At 37.7% G+C, this 18,125-nt stretch overlaps 1 long non-coding RNA gene across 1 annotated transcript; it reads right to left on the bottom strand.

Moving 5' to 3' along the window:
• Positions 1 to 533: 533 nt before the first annotated feature.
• On the bottom strand, positions 534 to 17,668 carry LOC141581490 (uncharacterized). Its single transcript, XR_012514168.1, has 3 exons — positions 17,432 to 17,668; positions 9,080 to 9,279; positions 534 to 1,085 (listed from the first exon to the last, which is right to left on the bottom strand). It is a non-coding gene; the product is annotated as an uncharacterized LOC141581490 (long non-coding RNA).
• Between the last annotated feature and the right edge of the window lie 457 nt (positions 17,669 to 18,125).

Genomic DNA, 18,125 nt, shown 5'->3' on the forward strand with positions numbered 1-18,125 from the left:
TAATATATATAATATATAGTCAGTAATATTAATCTAGAATTACATAATTATTATATAGAATTATATATTATATGATTATGTATATTATATCATATATTATTTAATGTAATATATAACATATATTCTATTATATTAATTACATTATTAATATAAAAATATATACTAATTCCCATTATATAATATTATAATAGATTCTGCCAGATATATATTTTTTAAATTTCTCATGTAATTATGGAAGCTACAAAGCCCAGACCCAAAAGAATCAATGGTATAGCTGTAGCCCTGGTTTGAAGACCTGTGAACCAGGAGAGCCAACAGTGTAAGTTTCAGTCAAAGTTCAAGTCTGCGTCTGAGGCAGGAGACAATCTATGTCCCAGGTCAAAGATAGTCAGCACAAAGAAGGAATTTATTTAAACTCACTCTTTTCTTCTATTCAAGCTTTCAGTGCATTGGAGGAAAACCATTCATTTGGAGACAGCAATCTGCTTTACTCAGTCTATTGCCTCCAATGTTTATCTCATTTAGAAACAGCCTCACAGACATTTCCAGAGGTCACGTTTAAACCAGAAATCTGGGCACTCAGTGGCTCAGCCAAGTTGACATGTAAAATTCACCCTCACAGTAAGCCTTTAGGTAGCTGAGTTATACATTGATTACATTCATTCATGTATTCATTCAGCCAGTAAATCAGAACACATTTTACTGCCTTTCATATGCTAAGCACTACAGCAAGCTGAATATTCAAAGATAAATATCATCTGGTCCTCAAATGTTCAGAGTCTGCTGGGGCACTGATGAATAAACTATTATCTATAATATAAAAATTTTTCTCAGAAAGCATTCTATCATCTTTAATAATTGAAACCTTAAGTGTTTTGCATGCTTAAAATATGAAGGTCTTACACTTTATAAAATAGAAGCCGAGCTTGCGCTATATTTTTATAGGTGAAGTCTTGAAGCCCAGAGATAAAAGCGCTAGTTAACTTCTCCGAGCTGTGGTTCTCTCTGTTGAAGTCTCCTATAGCGTGTATCCCACAGGTGTGTCTCTTCAGTGATGCCCCACCGGATATGTTGTTAATTACCTCCTGGGAAAGAGAGAATTGGAGGCATAAGGGTAAGATTTCGCTTCAGTTTCTCCACAAGTATCTGGAGCAGTGGGAATGGGAAGTGAACATAGTAGACACATTTAGTTTGTCTTTTCAAATAATAAAATGAAAATGCCCACTTCAATACTACAGAGCATGAAGTGCTCTAGAGATTAAACAAAGTGCATATGAGAGTCAATTTGGGTAATATAACAAGAGCTGCTGCTTTTATTTTATTGTGCTATTATCATAATATAGAAAATGTATGACTACTACAGAGATGGGGGAAAGAACTGATACTGTTAAATGAGACTTCAAGCAACGTCAGGAAGAGATTCCACTTTTCCATTGTGAAGTGGCCAAATTCTACTTTAGGTTTATATACATATCTTTATACATATTTCAAAACACCATGTTGTACACAACAAATATATGCAATTTTTATTTGTAAATTTTTTAAAAATTGAGTAAAAAGAAAAAGCTTACCATGCCTCTGCTCTGTGTGTCTCAGTCCCACAGTGCAGAAACCAGATTTTCCAGTGTCTCTTGCACTTAGACCAAGAGTACACATCCTTTTCTATGTGCTTGTGGGAAAGTTTGAGGTTTGCCTGGCTCCAAATAGCTAATCCAAGGAAACATCTTCCAGTCCTCACTTTTGGATATTTATCCAAAAGAAATCCAGAGGCTGCTGGAGCTGAGCAATTGGAAACACTTTCCAGAAAATAGTGTGTCACAGTGTTTGCCTGATTTCTTCTCCTCTCTAGAACTGTAAGGGTGCATTGACTTGGTGGGTATATATAGTCACCATTTGTTGAGTGCTTTTTGTATGCTAGGCACTGTGTTCAGTGTTTTGCAATCATTATCTCACTTAGTCTTTACAACAATCCTGTGAAGTCAGCACTGACATCCCAGTTTACATACGAGCAATCTGAAGCTCAGATAGGTGAAGGAGTCTGAATTTAAACTCAAGTCTGCCTTAACAAAGACAGCACCCTTTACCACTACATTGTGACTAACAGTTTTGCTGAGGGATTTGGCCCTTGAGTACATGTGAAATGACCCAATTTGGTGATGAAAGCCAGCTCATGAACTCCTAACCTTTGGCCATAGTGTTAATCCAAGTCTTTTTGAACCAGAGAAGGCACTGCAGAAGCAACCACGCCATGCTACTTCTGGATAGAGGCTGGTTCTCTCTACAGAACAGACAGCTTGTTGACTATGCCCTGGGCCACAGAAAACCTGCAAGCCATGTGGTCCAAAGAAAAGCCAGACTTCTCAGGAGAACTTATCTTTTCCAGATTGTACAAACTTTGGAGAGCTTGGCTTAGTCGGGTTAATGCAGTTTAACACAGAGGCAAAGTAGGAGGGGAAAGAAAGCAAAACTAATGAAGCTTGGCCTTTGATCTCTGCTAATCAAGACATTTCATGGGGTACTTTATGATCCTGTAGTATTCCGTTGCTAATGAAATTGGTTTAAGTATGATTTTACTGTAGAGATCTAAGAGGCACGCATCTAGGGAAGCAGGCCAGATATTAGGTAACTAAAGACCACTCAGGAAATCAAAACAAAGTTACAGCTCCATTAGCCAAGTGTAATGTTTTTAGAGGGAAGGCAAAGGGGCCCAGGTAGTCAGAAATTTTCTCTGCCTTCAGTCTCCCTGGGGAAAATACTGAGTATATTGTACATCCTGATGCATCCTAATCACTATCTTAACCTTTATACAGGCAGGACTACAAGTCTTTTACCACCTTTGCACACTAGCACTCAGCTGTTTACCTTATAATAATTTGCCTTTCCACTTTTGGCAGAGTCTTATTTGCCAGATGGATACTTCATTGAGTGTACATGTTCTGGAAGGAAGGAAACGTCTCGTGGGATGTGTCTGATGGAAAACAAAGATGTCCAGTGTATTACTCTACATTTCACTAGCACTTCATATTTGCAAAGGGCTTTATCACAGTGTTTTATTAGTGACTGCACACAACAGCCCAATGAGGGAAAGTGATGTTTTCACTGTGCAAACAAAACTGAAGCATATTCAGGCTAAGCATCTGCTCCAGCTCACATAGCAAAGATAAGAAATTTCAGATTCAAAGTTACATGTTTTCAGAGCCTCACTTGCTTTACCATCTCTGAGGTGGCAGCTATGACTGTACAAGCCCAAACTGTAATGAAATCACAACTTAAGGCAGTACTCTAAGAATCCATGGCAAATATAAATTTTTATAAGGTACAGTAAGTGTATCATAATGGAAAGGCTAGGAGAATGGTTTACCACCTTTTTCTATATTTGTGTAATCCCACGTATTTGGTTCTCCCAGTTAATCTTCAGCAACTCCTCTCCATTCTCCTACTAACTTTGAACATTCCCTAAGGTCTAGTTCCTGTGTTTTTAATTCCACTACTCTCCCCAGCTTCAAACAACATCATAATATTAACAAATCCCAAATTACAAAATTGTTCTGTCTCTTCCAAATTATTTTTGTCCATTCATTTATTTGTTGATTCACCACATATTTATTGTATTTACCATATGCTTGGGGCACAGGACAAATAGGTAATTAAATCTCAATACTTCCATTATGTAGTTCTCAAGCTATCAAGATATGGTCATAGAATAGAGAATTCCAATATTCCATGATAAATGTCATCATGATCTCGGCGTTATCAGAGCAGAGAAACACCTTGCCCTAACTGGGGCTTCAGAGCCAGAGAAATCTTGATGGAAACACACTTAATTCTCATTCTCATATTCCCAATTTATCTCTTAATTATTCATGTGTCTGGTGATTAATTATTTAGCACCTACTGTGTACAAGTCACAAGTGAGAAGGCAAAACTTATTTTCGACTTCAAGGATTTTAATATATAAGTAAGAAGCATGCATATTTCTACAAATAAAGAGGATTCCAATATTGATATTTATCTTATCTTTATTTGTCTAGTTAAACATTTTTAATTCCTAGCTTTCAGTATTTGTTTTTGTTTGTTTTTTTATGGTTCTAGTAGAAAACCAGTTTTTAGAAAGATAAGTTACTTAATGAAAGGGGCTCTGTGTCCACTAGTTACTAAACATGTAGCTGCAAGAAAATCATAGGGTCACTTTGAATTTAGTTTCTTTTTCCCAAAATTGGAACTATGAATCCTAGTCATACTATGAAGTATTTAAGAATCAAATTATAGCAATGCTGTTATAAGAAGCATTTTCCAAACTATAGCCTGTATACAATATGGATAATGGTTAGATTATTTTTATACTGTAACTATGTTAAGTTTAAATTTAAAAAAAATGCAAATCTATGAATAAAAGTTTTATCAAATCAATTTCAAATGAGATCAACTATAAGATTTTTAATAATCTTGAATCTACTTTCTTTATATATCCTCCAAATAATTTGTACAGTGTAGGAAGTGCTGTGAAAAGGCACTGATAATTAGAATTTTAATTTTACAAGAAAATAGTCTAAAAATCAACTAACATCTATCAATTTTTTTGTAATAAGATATTTTGGACTTACGTGATTTTTTATTATCGTTCCTAGGGTCTCAGATCTAATTAAACATAGATGTGAAATTAGAGCACACGTCAGCTAAGTTCTCACACATCATATTTTATTTGTTGAATTTAGTTGATTTCCTACTGGAGGCAAATTACTGAGTTCCTATGAGGCCAAAGCAAACAAGATCCCATCCATATAATATGTAATACAATGGGGTTTGTTTCTGTGCTTTCCTGTTTTACTTAGCTCCATATGATACACAAAACGGAATAGGAAGCATGTTGGCACCAATAATAAAGTATTGTCATAGGGCAAGCATGGGAATGCATATCACTTCATGAAGTTCCAGAGGCTTGGGCTGATTATTCTAAGAGCTCTATCCACTGCCATGCCCCTTGATTCCCAAGGACCAATATGAAATGAATCTCATAATGGTCTCTTGAGAGATGAAGAGGGGAGACATTTATTCATCTGCTCCTGTTTCTCATTGGTCAGCTATTGCCACGTGGGGAGATAATTCACTCACACTTCCAAATACAATTGCTGGTAGGTACCAATAGAGGAAACACCCATTATGTCAGAGAATGTTCAGGACACATAGGGAGAGGCGTGCATAGTAGCTGAGGTAGGTACTGTCAGACTACACCTAAAAACCAACCTGATACTGAAGTAACAGGTGGAGTAGGACATGCCAAGAGAGATGAAAGGAAGCAAAAGAAGTCAGACCTTACTATGTATCATATATTCTTTGCAACACTAATATAGTAGTTATTATGCATCATATATTTTTCTATATGCACACACTAACATAATACTGTGCATCATACATCCTTCTATACAAACACTGACATAGTACTTACTACATATCATACATCCTTCTTAGTGCTTTCTACATACTACGTCATTTAAACCTGACAGTAATTTATGACATAGACACTAGTTCTTTGTCTCTTATGCAGATGAGAAAACTGAGGCAAAGGGGTTAATTCAGTTGTTTGAGTTTACACGTTTAGTAAATGGTGTAGCAGGGAATTAAATTCAGGCATCCTGGCTCCAAACACCATACTCAGACTATACTGCCCTAGGCAGTGCTTGGGAGGTGAGTAAAAGAAAGAAATGCTTTAACTTCTAAACCAGTACAAAGAAGAGTAACCTTGAAAGACATGCCCGACTGTCATTTTAATGAATGCAAAATGTTTAGTGTAACAGTTCAGTGAATAAATTTTCAGGTCAGACAGGTCTGAATATTCATTCAGTCTCTCAACCTGGTTCTAGCTACTTTGCATAAAATACTTAACCTTTTTAATCCTCAATTCTTTCTTCTATACAATGGGTCATATTTATTTCATAGGGCTATTGTGAGAAGTATGTTTAAGTTGCTTAGGTTACTCCGTAAGTCCTCTAGAAATAAATGGTAGCTTAAAATTGTATATTTTTGTAGAACATTTTTTATTGCACATGTCTCTTCTGCTGTTGAAAGACCTTTATAAACAAATAAAAAAAGAATGAAGCTTACTGCTAGCAGCATATGGCTCAGAATGAGGCAAGAAACTTATTTATTTATATACTTGCTTTTCAGTTAAAATTTCTTTAAGATGTTTTTCCTGCACTTAGCCAACATAAAAAGCAAACAATTCTAACATTGGACAATGCTGAGTTCTGTAAATTAAAATCCAGAGACTGCAGTATGTATAGAGCCCTGGAAGCACCTGATCTTAGAATCTCAGCTCCATCATTACTAACCTGCTAGGCATACATTTTTTTTTTATTTTTAAAATCACTGAGCATTACTTTATGCCTTTTTGTTTGTTTGTTTGTTTGTTTGTTTGTTTTTGAGACAGAGTCTCGCTTTGTTGCCCAGGCTGGGCTGGAGTGTAGCTCACTGCAACCTCCATTTTCAGGGTTCAGGCAATTCTCCTACCTCAGCCTCCCAAGTAGCTTGGATTACAGGCACATGCCACCATGCCCAGCTAATTTCTGTATTTTAGTGGAGACAGGGTTTCACCATGTTGCCAGGCTGGTCTTGAACTGCTGACCTTGAGTGATCTGCCTACCTCAGCCTCCTGAAATGGATATAATAATGATATTTACTTAGCAAGACTGTCCTGAAGACCAAATGATGTGATATAGGTGACGCATCTGATTCACAGGAGATGCTAACCAAATGATTATGTAGTTGCACTGTGATGATAAAAAAAAATTTCGACTATTTGGTGGAAAGGAAAATATGAAGTCAAAATTCTGTCTGCAGGAAAAAAATCTCCTGCTACAGTTTTATTTCTCTTCACCCTTACTTGCTTCTTTATCCTCTTAATATTTCTAGAGATACCTCTGTTATATAAAGTTGAAACTTTGTTTTTGGCCCAGTAAAATGGCAAATAGCTAAACACAATGGCACTGGTTCATGGTGGAATGGCTAGTGTTGAATGGATAGATTGGTAAATAATGATAGGGCAGTGAAAATTTGATTGGCAGAATACAAATTTTGGAATATAATTTTTAGGTTGCCCTTTAGGAAGACAGAGTGGGACAGAGCCACATTTCATTGGTAGGTGATAGGATAGGAAAGACAGTCTTTCTGAGTGAAGGCCAGACATACATAGTATCTTTCCAGGAGATTCTGATGGGATGCATCTGGCCTCACAGTTGCTTCTTGGGTACTCTATCTGCAAACTTTGCTAATTTAGGCAACACTTCACGTAGTTGAAGAACTTGGGAACGAGAACTTGGTCACATATAAGGCTATGACTACATATCCTTCGTTTGGGTCTTTGTTCAATATTTGACCAAGGCCAACATTGGACAGGTGCCTGGCTGCCTTTTGGGAGATGATTGGATCCAGAGCACAACATCTGACACAGGGTTGTGAATGAAACTTCCTGGCAAATTTTTCACTGTCTAAATTCATTTGGTACATGCTGCAGAGTGGTTCTTGGATTTGGAAATAAAGCAGCATTACCCAAATTTCCCGTAGGCATTAATTTAATGATATTAATAGAAATAATATATTTCATACATAAGGACAAAGAGCTGTCCCCCAATAATTTCTGGGAAACCAGAAGGAAGGGGGTGTCTCATCTCTGTTATAATTTTCTCATGACTCATGCATTTTCCTGGTAAACACCCCTCATCTTCTGCTAGATGCCCTGCCAATGTAGTTACCACTTTAAGGTGGTAGGTAGGTCACACTGTCCATTGCTTGTGATTTCTGAGAAATGCTGGTTACCATATTAAGAATACAGTTTCCCAGTGCTCCCATATTTGCGTCACCCTGGATATTCCAAAATGATATTTTGCTCCATTAAGTCTTCCAGGGCTGGAAAAATCATCTCCTGTATGCAGAAAAGAAACAAATGTCCTGTCCGCTACCCAGAGGCAGATGTACTTTAGGGCACTGTAAGTGACCCTAGCAATGTGTTCACAAGATCCTGTATCTTATGCATTGACAATCAGTATTACAAGAGATCCTTTATATATTTTCATGCTTCAGATCTCTGCTTAAATGTCTCATTCTCAGAGAAGTCTTACAAGGCCACTCTACCTAAAGTAAATCCCCATCCCCAACTTTCTCTCAGCATCAATCACTTGGCACTACTTATAATCAGGTAATTAATATATATTTACCTGCACTTTGGTCTGAATTATTCAGCACAATATAGATATTTCATGGCAACTACAAAGTTCTCAATAAATATTCATACATTCCCATAAAATGGCATTATAATCATAGAAATGCATAAAGAAAACAAATCACATGACACAAATTTAAACTTATGATTTATTACTAGATCACCCTAGCTATTGATTTTTTGGGGAAACAGATAAATAAGTTATAATCTGTTGAATAAATTCATGATACATGTTCGAATGAATGAAATCATGAGCTGAAGATAACTATCGGGGAGCACTGTCAGGTGGACTGGATTGGATATGAAGATAGGCAAGTGTTACCTGGAACAAAAAGTTTAAGGAGACACTCACTCTCAGTTCCTGTGAGGTTCTTGTAATGTTTCATATACCAAGTCTGCTCTTGCATGAACTTACGAAAAATCTAAGGGTTCCCTCCTTAGATCTTCAATCCTGGCTGCCTCATTTACCTCATCCTACCCTGGGTTCTGAAGTAGAATCCCTCAGCAGAGGCAGATGTACTACTTTGTGTTTATGACTATTGATCGGGTGGGTATATGGTGGCCTAAAGATTCAGAATTAGCATGAACATCTTCATCTTCAACTAGTCACACTTAGTTGGCTTGGGCACTGATAACTTCTAGGTCAGTAGTTCTCAATCTTCAGTGTATGTGCAGAATCACGCAGCATGCTAGTTTAAAAGGGCACATTATCATCCCTCACCCAGGGATTCTGATTCAGCAGTTCTCATAGAACATTTAGAAACTTAACTTCTCTTGTCCTTCCAGATGTCAGCTGCTTGTCCTCTATCCATTCTAGGTGACAGTACAACAGAAAGTTATGGCAGATAAATACTGTGTACTTACCAACTCCTATTTTACTTTCCCTCTAGAAACACAGACCACATTGTCCTCTGGACTTGAAATCAGTTGAACTATGGGACTGACTTCTCGGCAGCAGTGATCAATGCCACATCCAGGCCAGGTCCATAAAAAGACCCAGGCAATCCTCTATGTCCTCAACTTTCTCTCATTTATTAGCTGGATGCAGATCACGCAGAAGACACCTGAGAACATAGGAGATAAGGGGATTACTCAGTGGAAGGAGCCTGTACTTCTAAGTGACTGCCTGGGGCAGCTGCCCTGGCTCCAACATGCTTTGGTCCAAAAAGTGAGTGAAAAATTGGACGTAACTGTATTAAGGCATGAGAGTGTGTGTTCAGCAGCTAGTGTGACCTCCCATGACCAAAACAAAACTCACTTTTTCCTTCTGACCAAGTTAAGAACACAGTACTAGGTATTTGGGATGCCATGTTACTTCTAAGTTTGACTTCGAATTTAGTGTTTTCTCACTGTTCTGAAATTCAGATTTAATTACCCAAGGGACACATCAGACAAGTATGAGGCTAAAAGCTTGGGATCTGAAATCAGACCTCTTTGAGTCTGCATCCCAAATCCACCACTTACTAGCCGTGTGTTTTTGGAGAGTTATGAAATCTCTTTCAACATACTTTCCCATTCATTTGTAAAATGAAGGGAGTAACAACACTCTGTAAACCATAATAATCAAATGATAGCTATTATTACTCTTCTTATTGCTCTTATTGATATAATTAGTAGTATTAACAGTTATTAATATTAGTAGCCAACATATAAAATAATATATTGCTACAGATTGTTTATGATAGAATGATATTTGTATGTTATATACAAATAATAACAATATTGGTGTTACTAATATATTACTAATTGGCATTAGCAATGCCAATTACTAATTAGTACATATATTACTACAAATATTTAATTGGCATTACTAATTGGCCAATTAAATATTTGTAGTAATATATGTAATAATATTTATGTATTAGTAATAAATACTACTAAATGTTTATATTACTGACACTCATAAAATTGGAGAAGTTTTATGTATATTTTTTCTTACATTTTTAGACTTTGCAAATCTAGAATTTTTATCCCATTTACTGATTATTCATGTCTGACAATAGTTATGTTGAACATAATCCACAAGATCTTAACCCACAAGATTGTCTGATAATATTTTTCTTAAAGAATGAATCTTTTACTTCAGCATACATGTGATTCTACCAAGATACTGCGAGGATACTAGCAACTGACCCATGTGTGCATACGGGTGTTTCATGTTGTTGCTTTCTACTTCTGATAACAAATTATGAAGCTATCTCATGACATGCACTCTAGGCTTTCGGTATCTGATATTTTCAAATGTCAGAGTTTTGTATTTGCCCTCAGATTTTGACAGATTTCAACAGATTTCAGCAAAATGTCGTCAGATCCAACAAATGTGGAAAAACAATCTTTACTAATAATATTGCAAAAGATACAGTAGTTATTCCTATGAAAAATTTGCCTTAGAGAAGTTTCTTCCTTTGAAGAACTGAAGAGAAAGACCTTCCCACACAACAGAGAAAGAAAATCTATACGTTGATACGTTACCCTAAATACATATATATGTATATAAAAGTTATAATTTAACAGTTAACAAGTACAGATTTGTTTTAACTACTTTACTGAGGTATAAATGACATGCATTGAAGGTCACCTATGGGAAGTGTACAAATTTTTTGATTTTGATATATGGATATACTCATTCATGTGCTCCATCACCACAATCAAGACTGTGAATATATTCATCACCCCCAAGATTTCTTTGTGATCCTTTATAGTCCCTTGCCTTCTCCTCCCCAGGAACCACTGATGTGCTTTCCATCACTATAGATTAGTGGTATTTTTCTAGAATTTTATACAAATGTAAATATACAGTATGGACTCTCTTTGGCCTGGTTTCTTTCCTAGCACATTGAGACATACCCATGTTGTTCCATGTGTAAAGAGTTCATTCCTTTTGTTGTTAAGTAGTATTCACTTCTTATGTGTACAATTTGGTTATCCACTCACCTGTTGATGGACATGTGAATCATTTCCAGCTTTTGGCTATGACAAAATAAACTAGTAGGTATGTTCATGTAAAAATCTTCGTATGAACATGTACTTTTATTTTAATAAATACCTAGGAATGGAAAGGCTGGATCATATGAGAGGTGTTTATTTGAGTTTTTAAGGAACTGTCAAACTGTTTTCCAAAATAGCTCTACCATTTTACATTCTCATAAACTGTTTAAGTGTTCAAGTTTTGCACATCCTCAACACTTAGTATGGTCAGTCTTTTTATTTTAGTTATTCTAGTAGGTGTGCAGTGGTAACACATTGTGGTTTAACTTTCCAGTTCTTTGGTAACCAATGATGTTGAGCATCTTTAAAGGTGCTTATTGCCATTAGTATTTCTTGGACGAGCTTTCTGTTCAAATGTTTTGTCTATTTGTGTTGGATTATTTGTTCTTAGTTTTGAGTTCAGGGAGTTATTTAAATATACTGGATATAATCCTTTATCAAATATGTAATTGACAAATATTTTTTCTTCCGGTCTGTGGCATTTCTTTATCTTCACCTAACATTTGGAAAGAAGAGTTGAAACTAATCCTTTAAGAAAACAGGACACTGGAGTACAGTGAAGTTATTTGTTTACAATATAAACTAAATTGTGTTTTTAAAACATGCATGTCGTGTTAATCCATATGATTGTCACAAGGTTTGGTGGCATATTGCTTAATGGTCTTTGATGGCATAGGTACCTCTTCTCCTTAACAGTTCTATAACTAATTTTAACTGATTCCAGCCTGCCTTTTCTGCCTTTTAACACAATTAACCCTCACCGCTACCAGAGTATTCTTTCAAATATGTAAATCTAATCACGTGATTGTTTTCCTCTGTCTCTAATGGAAAAAAAAGGTACCCAAGATTCCAAATCCACAGACTCTTCATTGACTGCCAAGTGTGCCCACCATCTCCTAGGATGGCTCAAAATCTCAAGGTGGATACACAGAGCACGAGAAAGTACACGTGACTGAGACACTGTCCCTGCCCCAAGCATCACACAGGACAGTGATAGAGGAAAATACAAACAAGTCGAAAGTGTCTCTGGTAGAAATAAACCAAAGAAATGTGGACTCTATCCACATCACAGAGTGGACAGAATAATGGGCTTTAATATAAATATGTTCAAACCTTGGCTATGCAAGTCACTAACTCTGTAAATTTGGGTAAGTCATTTAGTATCTTCACACTTCAGTTTCCTTTCCTATATAATGGAGATAATAAGATATAACTCAGAGAATTGTCGTATGATAAAGAGATAATACATCCAAAACTTAGTATCTATCAAGGCATCAAATTATAAATTATTTTAATTGCTCAGGAGACTATAAAAGTGGAGCAGAAACGAGAAGGTGGAATCAAATATTTTGTACTGCTCTAATTATGATTGCTAACATTATTATACAGAACATTTTATTTGCTATGTTACATGTATTATTATTCCTATTAATAAATGAAGAAAATGAGGAAAAAGATTTAAAAACAAAAGTATCTGAAACAGGGATTTTAACATAGGCCTTCTGTCTGGAATTACATTTATCGAATTATCTTTTCAATCTATGTATTGCCTATCTAGTTAATTCTGGGATCAGGGTTTCTCAATACTGTCAATATTGACGTTTCGAACCTGATAGATAATTCTTTGTTATGTGGGGGCTGTCCTGTGCCTGGTAGGATGTTTGGCAGTGAAATGAAAAGATTTCCGTGTCCCCATCGCAGGGCGTTTGATCCGAGTGTTGGTGGCCTCTTCAGTGCCCCACTGCTCAGAACTCTAGGAGAGCCTACAGACGCACAGGCTGTGAGGTTCTGACTCCAGGGCAGTGTCTAGGGGCGAGTGTCTACAGCTCCTGAAGCCCCAGTGGGTGTGTGTTACGGGGTGCTCTTTTACTTTGGTGTCTATAGGCGGCTTGCGTTAAGCAGCTCAATGAGACCCTCTACCTTGTCTCAAGACCAGAAGGCTTTCTGTATCCCAGGTTCTTGCCTTGGTGTACTGGAAGGATCGGATTGCAGTGGGCTTGAAGAAGGAATGTAAAGTTTTATGGAGTGGAAGTAGTTTTCAGCCAGTGGGGGAGCCAGAAGGGAGATGGTCTTCCCCTGGAGTTGGTCTGCTCAGTGGCCCCAGCTCTCCTCCAACTGCCGCGCCAAACTGTGCCTTGTCCTGAGGGGGCACCAGTTCTGTCTGTTGGTGTGCTCTTGCACCGGTGTGTTCCTTCCCTGTCCTCTTGCTGTCCAGCTGCTTGTGTCTTCTTTTGCTGATGTGACCATCTCGCCGTCAAGCAGCTTCTGTCCCTGCCTTGCTAGGGCCTCGGGTTTTTACAGGCCCAGGATGGGGGCATGGCGGGCCAGGGTGGTCTTGGAAAATACAACATTTGGGTGTAAAGGCAGAAGTGCCTGTCTTCACCCAGGTCCGTGGGGGTAGAGCCCTAGCCAGGGACCACGCTCTCTACCCAGCACTTCCTTCCCCACTTCCATATCATTTAAAGGGACTACGCTCTTCCCTTCCCAACACTTCTGTATCAGCAACCTCTCTGGCCTCTTCCCAAGAAATGCCAGTAGCACCCTCACTCCCAGCTATGACAATCAAAAATATTTCTGGTCATTGCCAGATGTCTTCAAGGGGGTAAAAACCACTCTTGTTGAGAACACTGTGGTAGACAGAAGGACTGCTCCAGATGAAGACAGAGTTTTGGCATCTGCGTATCACTGTATCACAACAAACAGCTAACACAGTCCTAATTTCTATGCTGGGGTCTTGTTAAGTTATGATTTTTCAATTGCCCTGCTTGTATAACGCAACAGAACCTGAACTTTGACTCTCACTTAAAAAGTAGAATTTTTCAGGTAATTGTCTCCATTGAGCATTCAAAGTCTTTAGTCATTGTCTTCTAAAGAGAGAATGCCTTTAGGGCACCGTCCTGGCTTTGTGCCTCTGTAATACTTTCAAGCTGCTGTATACACGGGGCCAATACATTAAAGTCAGGCGAAAGAAAGCCCTTCAGGGAGCTGAAAGTGGGTCTCTAGATCTCGGTGGGAGATCTCTGCCAAACAAGTCAGAACTGCAGCGTCTCTTGGCCCCTGGTGTGGCAGAACTTGCAAATGTTATTAAAACATGTTTTCTAGGGTCTAGAGGAAGGTGAAAAATGAGACCTTTGTCATAAAAATTGCCAGCGGGTCAACTTGGACCTTGTTGAATTGACTCTGTTACCTAGACACATCCTGTTATTAAGAAAAAAAAAAAAAAAAAAAAAAAAAATTGTCCCAAAGCCTTGTATTAGCTCATACTCCATCATAAATTCAGTGCTTTGTAAAAAAAAAAAAAAAAAAAAAAAAAAAAAAAAAAAAAAAAAACCTTTGGAACTGAAAATAAAGGAGTGAATCGTCGTGTGGACTGCAGCAGTCTGCTTCTTGAGGAACAGTAGTGACTGAAGAGAAAGCTAGGGATTCTTTTTTCCTTCTAATTATTCCCTGAAAAAAATATTTTAGTGCTAAAAGGACTCAGATGGTGGGAATGGCAGGACTTGCTGTGTAAGCTTAAGAATAGCTCCTCCCTTTCTGCCACTCACTTTCCTCACTGGTAATTTAAGAGTCAGAAGAGACAGTATTTGAGGACCGCTCAGCAAATCTGGTTTACAATACTGTGATTAGAACTTGAGTTTCCTGACTTGACCATTGAATGCCTTCCCTTGGAAAATAATGGAATCCTCAGTTAATCCTCTGCAGCAAAGAAACTGAGTCCACTAAACTTCCAAGATTCTCATAGATTTTTTTCTTGTATACCAATAATTTAAAGGAGAAATTTTAAGAACAAATGAGAAGGCTCTGAGACACTCACTCCAGAGCAAATGCCCTGTGGTGTTGGTGAAGGCTCCTTTTGCTCAAGATAATGATAATTCCCTGCTCTCATGGAACTTACGTGTTGCATGAATCCTCTGAGCTGGAAAATTCAATTAAACAGAGAGAGAAGGAATAAGGGAGGCAGGAAGAGAGAGTAGGAGAAAGAGAGAGAGAACATAATTATCTTCAATTATTACTTTTCTGTAATTTTCTCTTCCTTAAAAAATAAGTTACAGGTGATATGTGGTATTAAAGAGAAAAAACTGACTTAAGTCTTAGAATCAAATATATTTTAATGTAATACTTGTCATTGCTCTTGCTATCTCTATGATCTTGAACCTCAGTTTCTTCATTAGCAAAGTAGGAACAATATTTTGCTGGGGCTGTTGTTTGAGAATTAGATTTGATATAAATATCTGGCATAGAAAAATTGTTATAAATCTATAGTCTCAGAATTACTGGACAAATGAAAAGTCAGTAGCTACAGGGTCATTAACAATTTTTGACAAAAGAAACTTTCAAGATAATTGGAAAATATCGGGCTTGTATAATTTACAAAGACCTAGGCAATAAATATCACCATAACGGCAAACAATTGAAAAATTTATAACTATAGGAACAGTTAATTTTTAATGTTTTATGCAGATGTTTGGCATTGGAGACATAACCAAAGAACTGCTGGAGTGTTTCCTTGTATCATGGCATATGCTTTGTGATCATTCATTCCACACCTCTAATTCTCTTGGAACAGGGGGATATTGATAACAAAAAGTACTTGAATCGGCCCAGCATGGTGGCTCACGCCTGTAATCCCAACACTTTGGGAGGCTGAGGTGGGCAGAGCACCTGAGGTCAGAAGTTTGAGACTAGCCTAAACAACGGGGTGAAACCCTGTCTCTGCTAAAAATTCAAGAAAATAATTAGCCAGGCGTGGTGGTGAGTGCCTGTATTCCCAGCTACTCAGGAGTCTGAGGCAGGAATATCACTTGAACCCAAGAGGTGGAAGTTGCAATGAGCCGACATTGCGCCACTGCATTCCGGCCTGGGCAACAGAGTGAAACTCCGTCTCAAAAAATCAAAAAACAAAAAAACCTGAATCTACTTCCTTTTCCGTAGCACATTCTATTTAGATCAGTACTACTTGTTCAACGGTCACAGTTGGAGAGATGGGAGAAATCTATAAAATTTAACTTTGCACATTTCCAGAACCCCATTTTACCGTTTATTCGTTCAAAACAATTCATTTAATTCTGCCATCTGCCCAAGACAGTGCCAGCCCTAAGGAAAGCATAATCTTTCCCTTTAAAAAGAGAATCTTGGAGTGGTTTCACTGATATTAATCGAACAGTAACATAAACAAATATAAAATGGCAGCTGTGATAAATGCTTTCGTGGATAGAACTATGGTGCTATGAATGCACATTGAAAAAATTTGACTCAGCCAAGGCTTCTCTGAGGAAATGGAACTGCCATCTAAGGAAAGTAAAAGGCAATGAATCGAGAGGGAGTGAAGAAGATTCCAGGCAGGTAAACAACATACAGTAAGACCCTGTGATGTGGCTGAGAATGGGGAGTCTGTAAAACTGAAGAAGGTCTTTATGCCTCGATAGGCTCCTCAAGGGGAAGAGTGGTGAGAGTGAGTCTCAAGAAGCAGGTAGTGACTGTGGCCAAACCATGCATGGTTGTTTCAGTTTCAGCAAGACCCAAATCCTTCCCCTTATCCTGACAGCAATGGGAGGACACTAAAGATGGCTTTACAGCAAGGGAGAGGATTCATCAGATTTATGCTTGAATATGTCACTCTGGCCGGTGGGTTAAGAAAAAATGTTGGAGAGGGTCAAGTAGAGGATGCAGTGAAACCAGTTTAGGTTCTGCTACTGAAGCTTATGGGTAAGAAAATCATAGCTCAAACTAGTCTTTTGTTGTTTGACATAGAAGGGGGAAATGCAAATATGGGTGTAAAATCTAGTGCCTTGGCACGGACTGACTGTGGGTGTAAGAAAAGTGACAGAGAGGTGTCAACAAAAATTCTTAGGCTTCTGATTCAAGCAACTAGCTCTATAGACGACTCTTGGTAGATACAGAGACATAGAATAAGGAACAAGATCAAGAGTATTTAAAAGTCATTGATTAAGTTTTGGACATATTAAGTCCAGATGCCTTTGAGATACTGAAGAGGATTCGGGAGCAGTGCCCAAGCCAAAGTGACAATTTCCCCATGGGCAGCATGTTACCTGTAAGAGGTATGTAGATGACAGATGGAAACTGGTCTCCGGCCAGCCAGTCCTAACTTCAGAACTTAGCAATGAGCCAGGTGCTGACTGCCATGGAGAAAACTGGTCGGTTTTGAATTTTCTCGACAACCACTTCCATCTCTTTGCATTTTCTCTCTTGTTTTTTTTCTAGACTCACAATTTCAGTTGCCTGTTCCTTGGGATTTTAGGTCTCTAAGGCATCTGGTGTAGGGGAGTTTGCAATGAGAATCAGGAAGGATGCTTCAGTTTTTCCAGAAGGGATTCCTAAGGAGTTTCTTCCATTCAGAACTTATAATCAGACACACAGCTCCTTGAGGGTGAGAATGAAGTCAAATAAAAATGGCATGTTGAAAGGATCTTGTACAGAGAAGGGAGTTCTAGAAAATGTTGTTTTTCCCTTCCTATGTAGGAAATGACCTTATCCTGATATGAGGAGAAAAACTAAGTAGAAAAGCTTTATTTGAGAGTGCCACTTCTGATTAAAGTTACAAAACGTAAATAACATCTAATCACTAGATAAACTCACTTCCCATTTGTTCACATTCTGTTTTCATTTGCTATATTTACTCCCACACCTCTTTGGAGAAAAATAAAGATTTTAAAAGTGTATTAGCATGATAGTCTTCTTCTCATTACCAGCAGCAATTATTTCTTTCTCTGAAAATAGGAATGATTACTCTAGCAGAGAATCTGAATTGGTGCTCAGGTACTCTTTATTAAAGATCTAAGGTGCTTTCATAGTGCAGATTCTTAGGACTTAATTCTTGGCTATTTCAATTCACTAAATCTGCAATGGGGCCAAATGATTTGCATTTTTACAAGCTTCTTGTAATAAGGTAATGCACACTACA

Source organism: Saimiri boliviensis, chromosome 15 (assembly GCF_048565385.1).
Source record: "Saimiri boliviensis isolate mSaiBol1 chromosome 15, mSaiBol1.pri, whole genome shotgun sequence".
In the NCBI taxonomy this organism is placed as follows: domain Eukaryota; kingdom Metazoa; phylum Chordata; class Mammalia; order Primates; family Cebidae; genus Saimiri; species Saimiri boliviensis.